Below are 20,688 nucleotides of genomic sequence, written 5' to 3'. Positions count from 1 at the left end.
ATAAAGTATATCATTTATGATGGTATAAAACATTTTCCCACCAGGCCTTATATGATAATTTATTAGAACATTCCCAATGATATGCAATTTGTTAAAAAGCAATAGCTAAAAAACAAATTGACTAATTTATTATGTGGAAAACTGAGAAATAAATCATTAGATAGAGTACCTAGAAAAATATGTAAAATAATAAAAGAGTGTCATAAATTGAATGTATGTTTTAGTTTTGACAATCACTTATGCCAAAAAGCAAATGTGTTGGGACACCAAAATAATATATACATAAGATCCACTTTGGGATAGTCATAAGACCAGCAACTTGGTGAATTGGAGGGTGAACATTTAGAACATTGTATAGGTATAAAACAAAGTCTATGGTAAACAAAGAAAAGGATTTGAGTAATATTAGCTGTTCTAGACATTTTGTAAAAACGCAACCAAACTTTATTCCAAAACATATCATCCCAATCTACCCCTAGGTTTTTTTCCCATAAAGTTTCAGATTTGGACTTGGCTCAAGATGAATTTTGACATAACAAAACTTTACATAAATTAAAAGCAGTAGGGGCAGAAGCAAGTAAAGCAGGTGGTGTAGAACTATGAAAAATGATAGGAGGGTCATTTTGTATGGAAAATAAAGTATCTAATACTGCATTTATTAGATATTTGAAACAGTTTTAGAAGGATGTAGAGCAGTTAAATTCCTGTTGATATTGAGGGAACGACAGAGGGATTCCATCATCAAAAAGTTGCTTAATCCACATAATACCCTTAGCCCTCCAAGAATGCCAAAAGAACGGTTTATTGTTGATTTGTACAAGATTATTATACCATAAGGATTTAGAGAGAAAAATAGGAGTTAATAGTTGTTTATTAAAAGTAGATCTTAATAAGAAGTATGATAGTTTAAGAACGGAAAAGGAGATCCAATTTTCTTGATCAATAGGGATTATAAAATATTTGCAACGCTGTTAGCATTACGGTTGGAACCTTTTCTTTCATGACTTATTGGGAAGGAACAGTTGGGATTTATAACACGTAGACTAGCAGCTGACAACACCAAATTATTCTTTAATGTACGCAGCCTCACCCCTTTTCTTAAAAAAAAATGACCGCCATAACGATCAATGCAGAAAAAACATTCAATAAAATTAATTGCCATTATATGTTACAAGCCTTAGCTTGCCATGGCTTTGGTCCTTAAATCCTTAAATAATTTCTCTTATAGCTTTATTGTACAAATCCCAACGAGCTTTGGTTCTAGTTATCGGTAGAGTAACTTCATATTTTCCTCTTTAACGCAGTGTTCGACAAGGATGTCCTCTTTGTTCTTTGTTATTAATTTTGGCTCTTAAACCCTTCCTGATTCATATTCATCTTAATCCAACTATTTCTGGTTTTCCACATGGAGATCAACATTTAAAATTAGCTGCAGATGTGGTTGATGTTCTTCTTATCTTGATCCCAGAATGTTCTCTTCCTGAATTACTAAATGAAATAGATCTCTTTTCTCAGGTTTCAGGTTATAAAATTAATAAGGACAAAATAGAAGTTCTTCCACTAAGTAAATATACATTTAAACAATCCTATATTAATTCTGGTTTTCAGTGGGCATCCTTATCTAGGATGAAATATTTAGGAATTTGGTTCACTTGTTCCATAAAAGAAACTATTGATATTAATTTTAAATAACTTTGCAACACAACTGATAAATCACTTTCCTCTTGGAATCCTTTATATTCAACATGGTGCTGGTGTTTAGATTCTATTAAAATGATGATTTCACCTATGTTAATATATACTATCTCTATGTTACAGGTACATATCCCACAAATCATTTTTAAACAAAGAAACACTACACTTTTTCAATTCTTAAGGAAAAACAAAAAAGCAAGGATCTCCCTTCCCTGTTTGCTAAAATCGAAAAATTAAGGTGGCGTAAATTTTCCAAACTTTGCCTGATATATTACAATTCTTTTGGTTTTCGTCAACCTTCTTTTTGGGTTTATGACTCTGTTAATCCCTTTTCTCCAAGATGGTTCCAGATTAAAATAGCAATAGTACATCTTTTTACACCAAAAGAAACTCTTTCATTTATGACCATAGATTGACTTGTAAGAGGATTTAGAGATCCCTATTTATGATTTCCCAAACATCTACACGAACGTCTGAGTTGCAGGGTGTTATCTGGTGTACGTTTTGTGGTTGAAATGCTTTAAAGCATTACTTAATACTGCACAGTGACATACAGAAATGCATGATCTGTGTGAACATTTCTAGGTCTTGCAAGACCTTTTGTTACTTTAGAGGGGGCTTATAAGCCACCCATTGTTTACCATTGGTTGGCTCTATTGTCATTCTCATTTGCTTGATTCCTAGTCTTCAGCTTCCATATTCTTGCTTCCTTTTTGTGTGTTTGTTCCTTCCCTGGAGCCTGGATGCATTCACTTTTCAGGCTCTGCTATGTTCTTTTTGATTAAGAACTCTAGAAGAGTATGTGTGCTTTTCAGCTATCTCCCTTGTGTACTTCTACTCCTCCGTGTTCCTCCCCCAGTCCCTCCTGCCTTCCCTCCCTCCATTGTCCGTGTGCTTGCCTCAGGTTCCCGTCCCACTCTCTGTTGTCCATGTGTTGCCTGAGGACCCTCTGCCTACCCTCAATTGGCTGTATTATTTCTCCCAGCCCATCCAACCACCACTATTTTCCATGTGCTTGTCCCCAACCTCTCCCATTGACTCTGCTTTGTTTGTGTGCTTGCCGCTGCTCCTCCTGTTCACCTTCAATAGTCTGTCTGCTGGCCCCAGACCCTCCACCAAACATCCGTTGTCCATCTGCTTGCACTGCATTATAACATAGCTACAGAACAATGACAATGTTAATAATTCTCATAGGCGGGACTCATTGACTTTACCCTTGCTTGTATGTTTTCTGTAACCTATTAATGTAGTTGTTGGGAAAGTTTTCAAGATGGATTGGTCAGTTAAGTGTTTGCTGATGGCTTCTAGTGTGATCTTGAATAAGACAAAGCCAATTTAACCTTTCAGCTTTCCACATCGATACATTGAGTGTCATGGAGTTGGAATAGTAAAGCCTGTCATCTACCAATGTTTAGAAAAGGAACAGACTGAGCTGTGAAGCGTCATATAAAAACAAGTCTTTATCGTAACTTAGTTGTTTGCACCTTCTCCGTAATATGTTAGCTAGAGTCATTAGCTCCATCTTCATACCTGTTGACTACGATCTTTTATTGCCTCAAACATATGGATGTACCGAGCCGTGGTCTCATGTGGGCGGTATAGAACATTAACATTATTTTAGTCCTACACCATTCATCCACATGGATAAGAAATTGCTATCGAACAGTGGTTCCCCTTCAGTTTCTAAATCCATTTTAGGAGTCAGAAAAAAGTGCTGACTCCTAAAATGGGTTTCATATGTTGCAAAATAATTTTTGCGAACACAAAATCTGAAGCAGCGAGTGTGCAACCTTAGACATGCTTTGTACATCTGGCCTTCACAAGGCAATAACGCGTACTGAAAGTAGCCTCTTACCTGTGTATAAAAGCCATATATTGGAACATGTAGATGTGCATGAAAATGGGCCTGATTCACAAAGGTAAACTTACACTTTCATGTAAGTTCAAGAAGGATCATACCGAATAACTCAATGTGCTCCGATAGTAGATGAAAAACATACACTCCAATGAAGTAACAGCAGTAAAGATAATCAAAAGTGTCCCTATTCCTTCATATTACTGTCTCCAAAATCTTCATGTTACATATGATACATCTATAAGGAGGCAGCCAACACGTGTTTCTTCATTAAGACTTTCTCAAGGCTGAAAACTCAATGTGAAGCAATTCCCCCATGTGCTGATAAGTAAATATGAAACAAGTATTGTCTCCGGATATTCTCCCTTTCTGTAGTTCGCTACTCAAAAAATAACCATCTAGCACCCTGTCCAGTGAAAATCATAAGCCCTCACGCTGGCAGTAGAAGCCTCCTGTTTGTTGTAAATCACCAAACAATGCATAATCTGGCACAGAGTGAAAGACTACATTACAGGTTCTGATAAGCCTTAAGCATTGTGTGTGTGTAATGTGCAAGTGATCGGTCCCTTGCACATGAAGAATAAAGGTTACTGCTGATACTTCATTTGAGTGTATGTTTTTCATCTACTATCGGAACAAATTGAGTGCTTAGATGTCATTCTTCTTGAGTTCACCATGTGGGGGCTTCTCTCTAGGATGGCGTATTCACCCATGGTGGCAGGGTGACGATACCAAGAGAGCACCACCACAGGGACTCTACAATCTAGGAAACTGTGTATCCCTTTTCTCTGTCCGCTCATCAGATACGCAAACCTTATAGCACCAGACATCATATTGTTCATTACTTTTGTGGAAGTTTACGATTTTTGGCAATTAACAAAGGACTATTGTGAGTATTACCTTAACGACTATGGAGTCTCATAGCAAATCCTCCATACATAAAACATAGGTAGTATTAAAGACACTATTCTTTTTTTTAACTGTATTTTTTGAGTTTTAAAAGTACAAACATACAGAAAGAAAGGGGAACAGAGAGAGAGCCAAGAGGTGCAGAAAACAATCATTATGCCATATGGCACAATAATAGTTAAATAATAAAAGAAAAAAGGGGCACATAAAATGTCAAAAATACATAATGATACAAAATTCTGGGTATGACAGTAGTGGCACTGTGAGTGACATGCATTGGGGGGGTGGACGTTTAGGGGAGGGTCTCTCGAGTGTGTAACAGAGAAGAGGGTAGGTGTTGTGTTGCAGTATTTGAATCAGCCTCAGTCAACTCCAAGGTAAGCAGATAGTCCTGTAATGGTTGCCAAATGGCTTCTGGCCATAAGGCAAGCAGCTGCACCTGTGCATATGCCTCACTTATTTAGTCACTATGAACCATACTACACAGCCAAGCATTGTCTGTGGGACATGTGCTACTGCCTCAATGAACTGCCAGCATGCGCTTTGTGAGAAGTAGTGCAATGGTGGTGAATCTACAGATGCTCTTAGGAAGATCCTGAATATAGCCCAGCAGGGCCAACAGGGGGGAGGGTACAAGTGTGACCCCCAGAATGTTTGAGAGAAAGGAGAAGATTGTGGCTCAGTATTGCCCTATATGGGGACATGTCAAGATAAGTGAGTGAAATCTGCTTCAGTGGCATGGCATCTAGGGCAGTGGGAGGAACGTGAGGGGTTGAAGCGTGCTAGGTGCTTGACCGTGGAACAAGTTTAATGGAGACATTTGAAGTAGAGGATCTTTTGCTTATACTGGATGGAAATTAGATTGATTTGGATGCAGCAATAGTACCAAACCTTGTCAGAAAGTAGATGGCCTAGAGCATGCTCCCAGGCCAGGTGGGTTCCAGTTTCATGGCTATACTGACCAGTTGCCCTCTGTCATGGTAGGTATTGATAAGCGTTAGTGTGGAAAAATCATCCGGAGCAAGGGGATATGTAGGCAGGCGGGAGATTAATGTGTTATGTAGGCGTCAGAGAACAAAATGGACAAAAACGGTCTATGTATGAGAAATCATAGAAGCAGACATCATCGGTGTGTGTTAATGCATTGCCATCAGGGAAGATGTCTCCCAAGGTATGTAGGTCTTAATGTTGTAAGGTGCACTGGACTAATTTTCCAAGTGTAAGAGAAAGGCAAGAGTTGTGGAAGAGTGGTAAAGCGGGGGGAGTATAGAATGCTCCACCACAGTACCCCGCATAGCTTCTGCTATGTCCAGCTAGTGGTTGAGAGGCTCTCTGTGTCCGATGGGTCAATGTGGATACCCTTCTGCAAGATGTAGGATAGCAAAAGGTCACCAATTAGGTCGCATTCTGCTTTAAGATAGGGAAGCCGGGCATCAGGATGGTACCAATGATACGCATATTGGCACTGCACAGCCAGTTAGTAAAGTTGGGTAACAGGAGCCCCGAGACCCCCACAGTCGTAAGCGAGAATCAATGTATCCCAATGGACACATGGCCGGTGCCTAGCCCAGACTAGCGGCAACAGGAGACTGTAGTGTGGTAAATAAAATTGAGACAAGGGTATCGGGATGTTTAGGAAAAGGTAAAGGAAACGGGTAACTTAATGACAGTCACCTGTCCTGTCATAGACAGGGAGAATCTGATCCAGCATTCTACAAAGATACTATTCTTAAAATTCCTTTGTGAATCCTGTGCTAACTTGTGTCATATGACATTATCTTATGTTGTTCAGTGTCTTACTGTGATGTACTGACTCATGCTATATGCTTTGTTATCCTGTCCCTTATGATGTTATGCCAGTTCATTCATGATGTGTCATGTTATGTTATTACAACAAAATTGTACTTGTGGTATTTTTTTATTTTTTCAGATAATGTGGGACCGGTGCAAGAGGCACATGAACCCACTGAACTGCCAATATCATTTTTTGCTACTAAATTGCAAGCTGGGAGATTACTCCTGATTCTCTCATTCTGACTGTTGGACTGACTGACTATATGTATACAATGCATGTAATAAACATACCTCTAACACGGTTTAGATGGTCTGAGTTAATAGACATATGGAAGCAGGAATATGGTGCTCAGTAGCACACGTTTAAGAGCTACAAAAATGTGAAAAAGATGAGAGCATCTATTTTACTCAATCTGTAACTTGGTAGTTCCCGGTGACGTTTTTCAAATTGTATTGAACCACAACTCCCTTAAATGGCATGTAACTGCTCACATGGAGCCTACGTTTGTCACTTGAATCTTGAATGACTGCCTACCTACATTCCCCTTTGACTCTCGCAGTAGAAACTGGTGTAGCATGAAGGCAAGAATCCATTAACAAGTGAAAAAGGTAGCCCTGAGTATCCTCAAGAATATCTTTAGAAAGCAGAACCCAAAAGACAACTTCAGACACAAGAGTACATGTTTGACTGGAATGCAGCTACCTGGGCGTCAGTAGGTGTTGGAATGCTTCAACCTCTAGGGCCCAGCTCTATGAGTAATGGAGATGAGGGCAAGAAATGGCTAATGTCCATCAACCACGGGGAAACTCTGAATCTCCCCTCCTTGCCCAGTAAGTTTCACTTATGTAAGGAATAAAAATGGATATTATGAAGACCACCGCATGGTGCGACTCACTACCAATCAGACCTCAGGGTGATGTAAATCTGGTTAAAATCAGAAACATAGCTCCAAGTAATTCTCTGCTTTTCTCAAAAGTGCATCTCTAAGGGACTCCAGATATTATTCACAATATATATTATCTGAGTTAGTGTAATATCAATATCAAAACTTCCAATTAACAAATAATTTGAACGAAAAGAAAGCAAATTAAAATAATGTTGGTGTTTAAGGTCATCAGCAGAGGTTGTAGTGAGTTCTAGATATAATCTAGAGTGAACTGAGAGTGATGTTTAGTTTATAAAGAGCTCTGAGTGAGCATTTGCATTACCACCAACATAATCTGAGGAAGTTTAGGTATAATTAGGAGCAGAACTTTGAGTGGCCATGCGTATTTTAAGGAGCAGAGATCTGGATGTATTATAAGTGTTTGAGTGATCTTCTGTATTATCAAAATCAGAGCTCTGAGTGAGCCCGTGTATTATCAGGGGTAGACTCAAAAGCCGTGATCATCAGTGGGTCTACTTTTTCAGACGCTTGTGCAAACTCCTGTTCGGCAAGGGTTACGCGTTGGGTGTTATTTAACACAACCAGTAATCACTGATTATGTTAAGTATCCGACCCTTCATTAAATGTTGGCAGGTCAAAACTATCAGAACTTAAATGGAGAAAAGTGTATGGTATTTACAGTACCATGCAGAGTTTGGTGTGATAAGCACTAAGATCCGCATGTTGCGCCTTTAAAAACTAGTGATAGGTGTTATTTATCACACCCAATAAGAAATGTACCCCATTTTATATTTATTTATCAGGTGCAAGAAATAGCGCACACATTCAGACGAACTCGGAATCAAGACCCTAGTGTGAAGACATTTTATAACAAGCTTTAAGCTTGGGGGTGTTATGAAGTGAAGAGCTCTGATTTTTTAAATATATTAATAAGCACAAAGTTCTTACTGACTTGTTTTTTTTTTAGTTACTTTGTTCACTGTGAGCCTTGGTATTTGAGCAGCTCCCTGAGTGAGCTTGGATACCATTTAAAACAAAAGTATGGGTAACTCTGGTAGTACCCAGGTGGGTCGCAAAAGTACAAGCAATAAATAAAGATGCTTTTATATTATGTATTCATCTTGGGAAATTTACTGCATAATTCTCAGACTATGGTGGTCATTACAACCCTGGCGGACGGTGTTAAAGCGGCGGTAAGACCGCCAACAGGCCGGCGGTAAACATTTTGGAATTACGACCATGGCGGAAACCGCCAACAAAGACAGCCACTTTAACACTCCGACCGCCACGGCGGTACAAACAAACAGCGCGGCGGTCACCGCCAACAGACAGGCGGAGGACAATGTACCGCCCACACTATTATGACAGGCGAATCCGCCACCTTTTCGGGGCGGATTCACCGCAGATAAAAACACGGCGGAAACAGGATTTCGAAGGGAAAACGCTCACCTCTACACACTCCACGAGGAAGGAGGACACCATGGACCCGGAACTCCAAATCCTACCTGCGATAGTCTTCCTGCTCCTGTACCAGGAGCACCAACGCCGGTGGCGAAGACCACGGTGAGTACTGCACCTACGACAGGGGAGGAGGGAGAGAAAAAACAGGGACACACAAACGCAACAACCCTACCCCCACCCTCACCCACTACAACACACACACTAATACATATCTATACATTATAGTTACACCCCCAACCCCCCCGGAAGAATGCAAAGACAAAAGGAAATGAGTGTAATCATTGTAATATATTAAAATGCAGTACGGAAAAATATACATATATACACCATTAACAAAATATACACCAAGAATAGTAGTCCAGGTATTGCACCATTCATAGTCTGTGGACCACTGGGCCCAAAATGCATGGGCGAGGCCCACACTTGATACCAGATCAAAACAGAGAGAACACTGCAGTGGCATCAGATAGAAATACAACAGGCACCTCAGGGGGAAGGGAAGAGGGGGGGCACCTCAGCCGGATGAGTGCACGACGCCAGACCCACGAGGGGGATCCATGCCCACTGCTGTATCCTGGGGAGTGCAAAGCCACAGTCTCTCAAGTCTCTACAGTGGGTGGTTTGCCCACTGCTGCATCCTGGGGAGTGCAAAGCCACAGTCTCTCCAGTCTCTACAGTGGGTGGTTTCCCCACTGCTGTATCCTGGGGATTGCAAAGCCACAGTCTCTCAAGTCACTACAGTGGGTGGTTTGCCCACTGCTGCATCCTGGGGAGTGCAAAGCCACAGTCTCTCAAGTGGATAACAGTTTCCACTGGTTCTGGAGGGGGACTGGTGCCCAGAGTGCTTCATCCCGTTAAGGACAGAGGTAGTGGATGCATGTCTCCACTGGTTCTGGAGGGGGACTGGTGCCCAGAGTGCTTCATCCCGTTAAGGACAGAGGTCGTGGATGCATGTCTCCACTGGTTCTGGAGGGGGACTGGTGCCCAGAGTGCTTCATCCCGTTAAGGACAGAGGTCGTGGATGCATGTCTCCACTGGTTCTGGAGGGGGACTGGTGCCCAGAGTGCTTCATCCCGTTAAGGACAGAGGTAGTGGATGCATGTCTCCACTGGTTCTGGAGGGGGACTGGTGACCAGAGTGCTTCATCCCGTTAAGGACAGAGGTAGTGGATGCATGTCTCCACTGGTTCCAGAGTGCTTCATCCTGTGAAGGACAGAGGTAGTGGATGCATGTCTCCACTGGTTCTGGAGGGGGACTGGTGCCCAGAGTGCATCACTCACCCCGTGACAGTCCCAGTTGCGTCAGTGCCCCAGCCGCTTATGGGCTAGCGGTGCTTGATTTGGCGGTGCCCAGTTCAGCGGTGCTTGAGTTGGTGATACCCTGTTCAGCAGTGCTCGAGTTGGCGGTGCCCTGTTCAGCGGTGCTTGAGTTGGCGGTGCCCTGTTCAGCGGTGCTTGAGTTGGCGGTGCCCTGTTCAGCGGTGCTTGAGTTGGCGGTGCCCTGTTCAGCGGTGCTTGCCCTGTTCAGCGGTGCTTGAGTTTGCAGTGCCCTGTTCAGTGGTGCTTGCCCTGTTCAGCGGTGCTTGAGTTGGCGGTGCCCTGTTCAATGGTGCTTGCCAGGTTCATCGGTGCATGCCCTGTTCAGCGGTGCTTGAGTTGGCGGTGCCCTGTTCAGCGGTGCTTGCCCTGTTCAGCAATACTTCAGTTGGCGGTGTTCTGTTCAGCGGTGCTTGCCCTGTTCAGCGGTGCTTGAGTTGGCGGTGCCCTGTTCAGCGGTGCTTGAGTTGGTGGTCCTTCATGGCCCAGCGGGTCTTGTGCTGGCGGTCCTTCATGGCCCAGCTGGACTGTGGCTGGCGGTCCTTCAAGGCCCAGCTGGGCTGTGGCTGGCGGGGCCCTCCTGGGCAGTTGGGCTGTGGCTGGCGGGGCCCTCCTGGGCAGCTGGGCTGTGGCTGGTGGGGCCCTCCTGGGCAGCTGGGCTGGAGCTGGGGCTGGCGGTGGCCTCCTGGCCAGTCGGGCTGTGGCTGGCAGGGCCCTCCTGGGCAGCTGGGCTGGGGCTGGCGGTGGCCTCCTGGCCAGCTGGGCTGGGGCTGGCGGTGGCCTCCTGGCCAGCTGGGCTGGGGCTGGCGGTGGCCTCCTGGCCAGCTGGGCTGGCGGTGGCCTCCTGGGCAGCTGGGCTGGGGCTGGCGGTGGCCTCCTGGGCAGCTGGGATGGGGCTGGCAGGGCCCTCCTGGGCAGCTGGGCTGGGGCCGGCGGTGGCCTCCTGGGCAGTTGGGATGGGGCTGGCGGTGGCCTCCTGGACCGCGGGGATGGGACTGGCGGGGCCCTCCTGGGCAACTGGGATGGTGGCGGTCTTCTCCGCCGTGCTGCTCTTCCCAGACTTGCCAGGTTTCTTGTGGCCCTTCCCCACCTTGGGAGGTGTCACAGCTGAGTCCACACTCCCACCGGACCCCTGGGCGCGGCTTGGGTGGCTGGAGTCTTCCCCCTCTCCCGCCGGGCACTGGCCAACTTCTGGTGCTTCACAGGGGGGGGACTGACTGTGCTGTGGCTCCGTGACACACTGGCTGTCCTGGTGGCCGGTGCACTCCACATACCTGTGACTACAGGCACCACTGGTCCTGGAGATGTTGTGGCTGAGGTGCTAGTTCGGGACCTATGAGATGGACGGGGTGGGGGAGGTGTGGGAAAAAGGTCAAGGCTGGACAGGAAAAGATTTTTGGACACACTGGGACGGGTAGCTGGAGGGGGTTTGGGAGTGGAGGAAGAGGTGGTGGTAGTAGGAGGTGTACGTTTGGTGACTTTGGGTGCAGGTGCATGCGCTGGAGGCTGTTGTGAGGTGGATGGCTGTTGGGTGGGTGTGTGCCTGCATTTGTGTATCTTGGGAGGGGGCGTCACAGACACACTGGGAGAGGACACAGGGGACGTGTGAATGGTAGTGGGGGTGGTGACTGCACATGAGCTGGGTGTGCTGGTGGGTGTGCTGGTGAGGGATGTAGTGGCTGTAGAGGTAGTGCATGCAGGTGTGAGTGTAGACGAGACTGGGAGGGAGGAGGGAGACGACGAGGAGGGGGACACAGTGGAGGTAGTGGATGTTGGTGTGTCTGCATGTGTGTGATGCATGCGTGAGTGCCTGTGGGATGTGTGGTGCTTATGTTTGCCTGAGCTTCCCTTGTGTGGTGAGGTGTGTGCAGGCTGGTCTGATGGTGTGCTTGGGATAGGCAGAGGTACAGGGGATTGGGTCTGGGTGGAGGAAGTTGGAGGGGGGGAGGCTAGACACAGGGACAATGGCTGCCATCAGTGCTGAGGCCAGAGTTTGAAAGGCTTGGTGAAGGGCAACCTGACCAGAATGAATGCCCTCCAGGAATACATTGGTTTGTTGCAACTACCTTTCTACACCCTAGATGGCATTCAAAATGGTACACTGCCCAACAGTGAGAGACCTGAGGAGGTCAATGGCCTCCTCACTGAGGGCAGCAGGGGTGACTGGGGCAGGGCCTGAGGTGCCTGGGGCTAAGGTGATGCCCACCCTCCTGGGTGAGCGGGCATGGGGCGAAGGTTGAGGGGCTGCTGGAAGGGCGGTGCTGGTAGGGGGGGTGGCAGCTGTACCTGTAGAAGTGGGGGGCACAGATGTTGCCACCACCACAAGGGAGCTCCCATCAGAGGACGAGCCCGTGTCGCTGGTGTCAGCTCCTGTCCCCGCCGTGGAGCTCCCGTCGCCCTCCGTCCCACTGGAGAATTCTGAGTCCATAGTGTGGCCCTCCATGGCCATGTGGGATGCAGCTCCCTCATGCTCCGGAGCCACTGCTCCTCCGCCTGATGATGCTAATGCACACAAGAACAGGGAGACCACAAAAAGGGGGGAGATTACCGCTACCGTTGGCGGACAAGACAGACACAGAAGCCCCCTGCACTACGCCGCGCTCTTGGGCTCTACAGTGCAATTCCTGGGAAATGGCCTACAAGTCTATGGACGACATCTGCACACATAGATGACCCAGGGGCATGAATAGCTGTACTTGGCACTCTACAGAGGTGGGGTGGGGGGCCACAGGGCCATGCCTTACGGAGGGGCCTAGCCTTCGGAACTCGCCCTGGCCTAGGGAAACCCACAGCCCTCCTCCCCCACCCAGACAACTCCACTGCGCGCAAAGTCAGCAGAATGATAGTGTACTCACCCCCTTGTGTCTGCTGTGTTGCCCTCAAGCGCACATCCAACTCTGGGTAGGCCACCGCCACGTTCGGAGGCCATCCCCCAGCTGAGCCTCCGCCATCTTCTTGCTCCAGCGGCGAATGTCCTCCCATCTTTTCCGGCAGTGGGTGCTCCGTCTGTGGTAGACCCCCAGGGTCTGGACGTCATTAGGGATGGCACACCAAATATCTTTCTTCTGGTGGGTGCTGACCTACATGAAATGTACAGGGAAAGAAGAGAAGTCATTACCAACTGCACCGTCAAAGTGAGTGGCCCCCATCCCTACCCTTGCCATGTGGCACATGCACCCACCGTCTTTCATGCACGCAGCACTCTGCCCCCTTCCTTCTTACATCCAGCCCTCTCCACACAGGCATAGCCCATACAACATGCTCCCTGTGTACTTACCTGTTTGTCTGGAGGACCGTAGAGTAGCGTGTACTGGGGGAGGACCCCATCGATGAGCTTCTCCAACTCCTCCGATGTGAAGGCAGGGGCCCTTTCCCCAGATGCACGAGCCATTGTCTCTTCCAGACCGAGGTCACAGCAGCACTTGCAGTGTAGGTCTTCTCCTGTCGAAGATCAGGTATCGAGTGATTAAACAGATAGAAAATCACTGCTGGCGTACATCGTCAATGGCTCCTGGGACCCATAGGGTCCAATGTTAACCAATGCAGCATTGTGCCGTGGTCTCCGACCGCCTACCGCGACAGTGTACAACGCTAGCGCAGTTACCTCACATCCCATTGTCCCACTTTAGAGGTCAGGCTGCGGCAATTTCAGGGGCCCACGTGGCCTCATTTCCAACTGCGTCACAGATACCTAGGCCTAGTCTCAACACACATACAGGCCACATTGTATGTAAGATTGGTGTTCTGTGTAAACTGTGGGTACGTACCTCTGAGTTGTTTGACTCTGTGGTCGCTGTTGTCCTTCATAGGCACCGTCCGCTGGGACATGTGAGGAGATGGTGGAATCCCCCGGTGTACTGACTGCTGGTGGACCTGTCGAAAATGGAGGAGCGACATTTGATAATCACCTACAGGTTTGACCGTGCCACAATCCAGGAACTGTGTACCCAGTTGGAGCCAGACCTGATGTCAGCAATCCGCCATCCCACAGGAATCCCCCCTCAAGTGCAGGTGCTATCAGTGCACCATTTCCTTGCAAGTGGGTCTTTTCAAACAACTGTGGCAATGGCATCAGGGATGTCCCAGCCTATGTTTTCCAACGTATTGTCCAGAGTGTTGTCTGCCCTGCTGAAACACATGCGGAGCTACATCGTTTTCCCTCAGGTGGAGGATTTGCCTACAGTGAAAGGTGACTTCTATGCCCTTGGACATATCCCCAACATCATAAGTGCCATTGATGGGACCCATGTGGCTTTGGTCCCCCCCCTCCACAGGAGTGAACAGGTGTACAGAAACCGGAAGAGTTATCATTCCATGTATGTACAGATGGTATGTTTGGCAGACCAGTACATCTCCCATGTGAATGCCATGTTCCCTGGCTCAGTGCATGACGCCTACATCCTGCGGAATAGCAGCATCCCTTATGTGATGGGTCAACTCCAGAGGCACTGTGTGTGGCTATTAGTTGAGCCCCTGGAAGCAGTGGGAATGGTTGTCTGGGGTTGTCCCTACAGGTTAGTGTGTGTCTAACAGTTGTCCCTCGCCATTTGCAGGTGACTCTGGCTACCCCAACCTGTCATGGCTACTGACCCCAGTGAGGAATCCCAGGACCAGGGCAGAGGAACGCTACAATGAGGCCCATGGGAGAACTAGGAGGGTGATAGAGCGGACCTTCAGCCTCCTGAAGGCCAGGTTCAGGTGCCTGCGTATGACAGGTGGATCCCTATTCTACTCACCAAAGAAGGTGTGCCAGATCATCGTGGCCTGCTGTATGCTTCACAACTTGGCTTTGCGACGACAGGTGCCTTTTCTGCAGGAGGATGGTCCAGATGGCAGTGTTGTGGCAGCTGTGGAGCCTGTGGACAGTGATGAGGATGAAGCAGAGGAAGAAGACATGCAGAACAGGGACTCAGTGATCCAGCAATGTTTCCAGTGAAACACAGGTGAGAATACATTCCTGCCTACTACATGTACTTTTACACTACTACCTCTCTACTGTCTGTCGTTTTCACCCAGTCTATGGTCACTGAGTTGTCACTTTCCCTTATGGTTTCACGGGTGTGGGTCCCAACGTGTGTCATCTGCTTAGCTTCCTCATGGACTAGAGCTGTGTGACATAGGTATGTTGACATTACTATTTCAAGAAAATGTTGTCACTGTAATTGCAAATACACTATTTCGAAATCACACGCAAACTCCAGATCTTTTTGTTTTTCAGGTGTGTTTATTTAAATGCAAACTATTGTAGGGGAAGTTAAATGGTGAGGGGTGATGGCGGAGGAGTGTCCATGGCAGAGTCCAGTCTATTAGTCTCACAGGTGCATTGCCCATATGGGCTTAGGAAGTGGAGCTGGGGCAGTTTAAATATGGACAGGGTGACAAAGTGGGACAGTGGGATGACAATCAGGGTGGTCTCATTTTTTGGCGGGGGTCTTGGCATCGTGCTCTGTCTTGTTCCTGGATCTCAGGGACCGTTTGCGGGGTGGTTCTCCATCTGCATGGGGTGGGGTGCTGGTGTGGTGGTCCTGTGGCGGGGCGTCCTGTCCACTAGCGCCGGCGGAGGTGGTGGGCAGTTCATCGTCCATGCTAGTGTCAGGGGCCCCTTGGAGTGCCACAGTGTCCCTCCTGGTGTTGAGTACTTCCTTCAGCACCCCTACGATGGTGCCCAGGGTGGAGCTGATGGTTCTGAGTTCCTCCCTGAAGCCCAAATACTGTTCCTCCTGCATGCACTGGGTCTCCTGAAACTTGGCCAAGACCGTTGCCATCGTCTCCTGGGAGTGGTGGTATGCTCCCATGATGGAGGAGAGGGCCTCGTGGAGAGTGGGTTCCCTTGGCCTGTTCCCCCCCTGTCACACGGCAGCCCTCCCAGTTCCCCTGTGTTCCTGGGCCTCCTTCCCCTGGACTCTGTGCCCACTGCCACTGCCCCCAGGTCCCTGTTGTTGTTGGGGTGGTGGGTATCCTGGGTTCCCTGTAGTGGTGGACACACAGCTGATTGACGTGTCCTGGGGACGGAGGTACAGGCCCGCTGGGTGGGTGCTGTGCTGGTGTTTCCAGAGGGGGGAAGGTCTGGGGTGGCCTGTGCCTGTGTGAGGGGAACCGACTGTCCCGAGGCCCACGATGGTCCGGGCTGGTCATCTAGATCCAGTTGGACAGAGGTGCTGTCATCACTGTGGGCCTCTTCTGTGGACATGTCTGGACCCTCCTGTCTGGTGACGTTGGGTAGTGGTCCTGCAGGGGTTGAAAGGCATGATTATTGCATGTGTGTGTGGCATGGTGTGCAATGTGTGGGTGACCGTGTACCCCAGTGCTTTGATTCCTGTGTGGGAGCTTGTGTGATGATGGTTTTGGGGGGTGTATGGGTATGTGCAGTGGGCACGCTTTAGTGATGGGTGTCCATGCATTGTTGTTGCATGCAGGGCTTGGTGTTGGGATGTGTGGTTTGTGATATTGGTACATTTGTGAGGAGTTGGAGTGATAGGGGTGAGGGCGAGGGTGGGGGTATGTGATAGCATGCAGGTAGGGTGGGGGATGTAATAGTTAAGATTTGACTTACCAGAGTCCATTCCTCCACCAACTCCTGCGAGGCCCTCAGGATGCAGAATCGCCAAGACCTGCTCCTCCCATGTTGTTAGTTGTGGGTGAGGAGGTGGGGGTCCAACGCCAGTCCGCTGAACCGCCTGGTGGTGTCTTGAGACCACGGAACGCACCTTCCCCCGTAGGTCATTCCACCTTTTCCTGATGTCCTCCCGATTTCTTGGGTCTTGTCCCACTGCATTGACCCTGTCGACTATTCTTCCTCATAGCTCCATCTTCCTTGCAATTGAGGTGTGCTGCACCTGGGATCCAAATAGTTGTGGCTCTACCCGGATGATTTCCTCCACCATGACCCTGAGCTCCTCCTCCGAGAACCTGGGCTGTCTTTGCCGTGCCATGGGGTGGTGTAGGTGATGTGTGGGGTGGTGTGTGTGGTGATAAGTGTGCTGATATGTAGTGGGGTGTTGTGTGAGGTGCGTGGAAGTTGTGTGGGTGATGGTGTTGTGTGCCTGTGGATGCTAGTTTGTTGATGGTGGTGTGTCTCTCTGGCCTTCGGTCGTGAATTTTGGTTGTTGGGGTTTGTGGGTGATGTGGGCGTGTGTTTTATATTGTATTGGGTGTGTGGGAGTGGTGTGTGTATATGTATCAGGTGTGTGTATTTCAAATTGTCCAATGTGGTTGTGTTTTGTAAAAGTGTGTGTATTTTGAGAGCGGCGGTGTGTACCGCCAATGGAATACCGCAGTTGAAAGACCGCCACGTGGATTCGTGTTTCGTGATAGTGTGGGCGTATTTCTGTTGGTGTGACGGTGGAGGTTTTGTTTTCGCCAGTTTATCACTGACCTTTGGTGTGGCGGACTTGTGTGGGTGTCTGAATTTTGGCGGTTTCCGGGCAGTGGGTCATAATGACTGTGGCGGAATTCTGCGGCGGTGTGTTGGCGGTCTTCTGCACGGCGGTAAGCGCCTTTTACTGCCAATGTTGTAATGACCCCGTATGTCTTCTGACAAACTGTTGCATATTTTTTATATGGAGATTGGAGTTTACAAACTCCTTTCACTTTGTAGTCAGAGAAAGAAAAATAAAGTGAATTATGTGACAATCTTGCTGGGGTATAGGAAATGTGAAAGGAAGTGCTAGTAGGATGTCATTCTTTTGTAGCACACAAACATTTAAATACTTGTAAATGAAATGTACATATTCAGCCGTTAGGGAAGCAAAAATGAAGCAATTTTTTGTAATTCTTAAATGTGATGGATACAAACACTTAAAATAGGATTAAAACAAATCAGGAAACTTTATTTGATAATGCACATATGATAAATATTCTGTGACATTCGATTTCCACATTACCGTGCAATACAGATTTATCGTAAAATTGTATGCCCCTGCAAATGTAGTGGCCATTTCAATTGAAAATGTGCTGTCTGTAAACTAACCTCCTAAGTTTTCCAAAAGGATTGATTTAGGATAATGTCCAATTTCAAATGTAGCATTGAGCCTGTTTTTTTATCCTTCACAGATATATTTCACAACCTTTTGCGAGTTCCTAAAACTTTTTGTCTTGATTTTGTAGAAATAAATCATATATCCTTTAGAGCAGTGGTCTCTAAACCTTTAATGCCGCGCACCCCTAGTTGAAAAATAAAAATCATTGGACCCCGTCAGAATTTTTCACAATTATTTTATAAAGATGTCAATGTATAAATATGTCTAGACCTAGTTAAACATTGCAGTTAAGTGCTGTTACCTTTTAAAAAATGCAATAACATGCTTCTGCTCAAAACAAAGCCCTGTTATCTGTATAATGCTTCTTTTGGCCACCCCCCAACCGAGATCAGTTGAGGCCCTCTAAGGAGCCCTGCCCCCTAGTTTGAAGACCTCTGCTTTAGAGTCTCCTTTGTGAGAAGGCCACAGCCTCTCTCATTGTGAGGGTGGGGTCTGCATTTGTTCTTGTTCCTGCAGTATCACTGTAGTGGCACCACTAGATCAGCAACCCAGAGAAGGCTTGGTTTCCTTTTCTCTTCATCTTCCAAGTAGTTTATGTTATCTGATAACCCAACAGTTATTACAGGCATCGCTTACTTACACCGTGTCCACAGGCCCAAATGTGCAGTGAGGTTAATTTCACTCCAAGGAGTTAACCTCTTCTGTTTTGCTTTTATTAATTAATGAGCATTCAACAGGCCCTGATTCTAGACACCTATGAATGGCCTGCAAAGACTTGGTGTTCATTGGCTGGTTAAAACAAACAGATTCCTACACTTCCAAGTTTCCTGACTCTTGATTTCCCTTTCACTTCCCCTTGCTTTCAAAATTGACTGACAAGTTCAGAAGAGCATCAAAAACACCTGTTCTACTTCTCTATTTCTCCTTCCCACTTTTTCCGTATTGTCTGATTGCCGCCAAGATTCCTTAGAGCTGCTTTCTGTGAGAGCTTTACATAAAAACATAATGAAAAACTTGACAAAACAAAGCGTAAAATATACTTTCCATAACCGAAGAAACAATACAAAATTGGGAACAGGGGAATTCAGCTTTTATGAAGTATTTTACTAAGATATCATAACCTTGGTCAGGTTAAAGGTTGTATCTATCGGTGGTGCAGTGAGTGGCACAGGAACCCAGAGGTCTGAGGAGCTCACTATTCCGTATTTTGACTGTCTTTTATTAGCAAAACAGAGGTGGGGCACTAAGCCCATTTTCCTTACTTGCATTAGGTCCCGGCGTGCTCATTATTATGCCAACAGACATCTTGTCTAACTTGCTGTGCCAGTTAACAGAAGCTCAAATTTCATTTGTAGAATTTCTTGTGGGGAGTTAGCTCCAGCAGGAACTAGCTTTTTTTGTAAAGGTTAGCTGTCAATCATTCAAATTGTTCCACTTTTTATTTCACTATTTACATGCTTCCTGCTTGCTGACTGAGAGCACTAGAGAAAGAAATATGTGACCTGGCAAACTAAGTAAAACGAATATGTACGAATAACAAAACGGTAGAGTTTTATCTGTTTTATGAAAATTTTACTGTGACCATAGACTGACTGGTGTTTAAAATACTTTATTTAGATAAATGTGAAAACATAGAAAATCGTAACAACCTTTAGCATATTGTTAAAAAAATAGAATGTGGTAACAGAAAAACTAAATTAAAGTTTTTAAGTATTTGCTGGTAAAACTGGGGGAAAGGGGTGGGGGGTAACATTGTAAAGAATTATTTTTATTTATACAAAAGAGAGAAAAGGATGTATTCATACTTGAATTTACAATGAAAGAAAGTACAAATGAATACAGTATGGTATAAGATAACAATAGCTATCATTAATTATGATTTAGATTGAATGACAGAGAGATAAATATTCATGATGGAGTAAAGTTTCATAACAATATATAATTGGTATCAGTTGTATAATTAGTTATCTTGTTCAGAAAAACAGATAAAGGTTACCATAACATTTGGGCATTATGATCCTTAGAACTTTGATGCAAAAATAAAGTATTTAATTTATGATGATATAAAATATTTTCCCACCAGGCCTCACATGAGAATTTATTAGAACATTCCCAATGATATGCAATTTGTTAAAAAGCAATAGCTAAAACAAATGCAACTAATTTATTATGTGGAAAACTGAAAAATAAATCATTAGATAGAGTACCTGGAAAAATAGGTAAAATAATAAAAGAATGTCATAAATTGAATGTAAGTTTTAGTTTTGACAACAACTTATGCCAAAAAGCAAATGTGTTGTAACACCAAAATAATATATGCATGAGATCTGCTTTGGGATAGTCATTGTAGGAGGCTGGCCTGGCTTGTAGTGGGTACCAGAGGTACTTACACCTTGTACCAGGTCCAGTTATCCCTTATTAGTGTAGAAGAGGTGTTTTTAGCAGCTTAGGCTGATAGAAGGTAGCTATGGCAAAGCAGCTTAGGCTGAACTAGGAGACATGTAAAGCTCCTACTATACCACTGGTGTCATATGCACAATATCATAAGAAAACACAATACACAGAAGTACTAAAAATAAAGGTACTTTATTTTTATGACAATATGTCAAAAGTATCTCAGGGAGTACCCTCAGTATGAGGATAAGTTATATACACAAGATATATGTACACAAACCAAAATTATGCAGGTAATATCAAGAAAAGTAATGCAAGCAGTGTAAAATTACAATAGATTGCAGCAGGAGCACATAGGTATAGGGGCAACACAAACCATATATTCCAAAAGTGGAATG

This window comes from Pleurodeles waltl, chromosome 1_2 (assembly GCF_031143425.1).
Source record: "Pleurodeles waltl isolate 20211129_DDA chromosome 1_2, aPleWal1.hap1.20221129, whole genome shotgun sequence".
NCBI lineage: Eukaryota > Metazoa > Chordata > Amphibia > Caudata > Salamandridae > Pleurodeles > Pleurodeles waltl.
Note: the sequence above shows the minus strand (reverse complement) of the source record.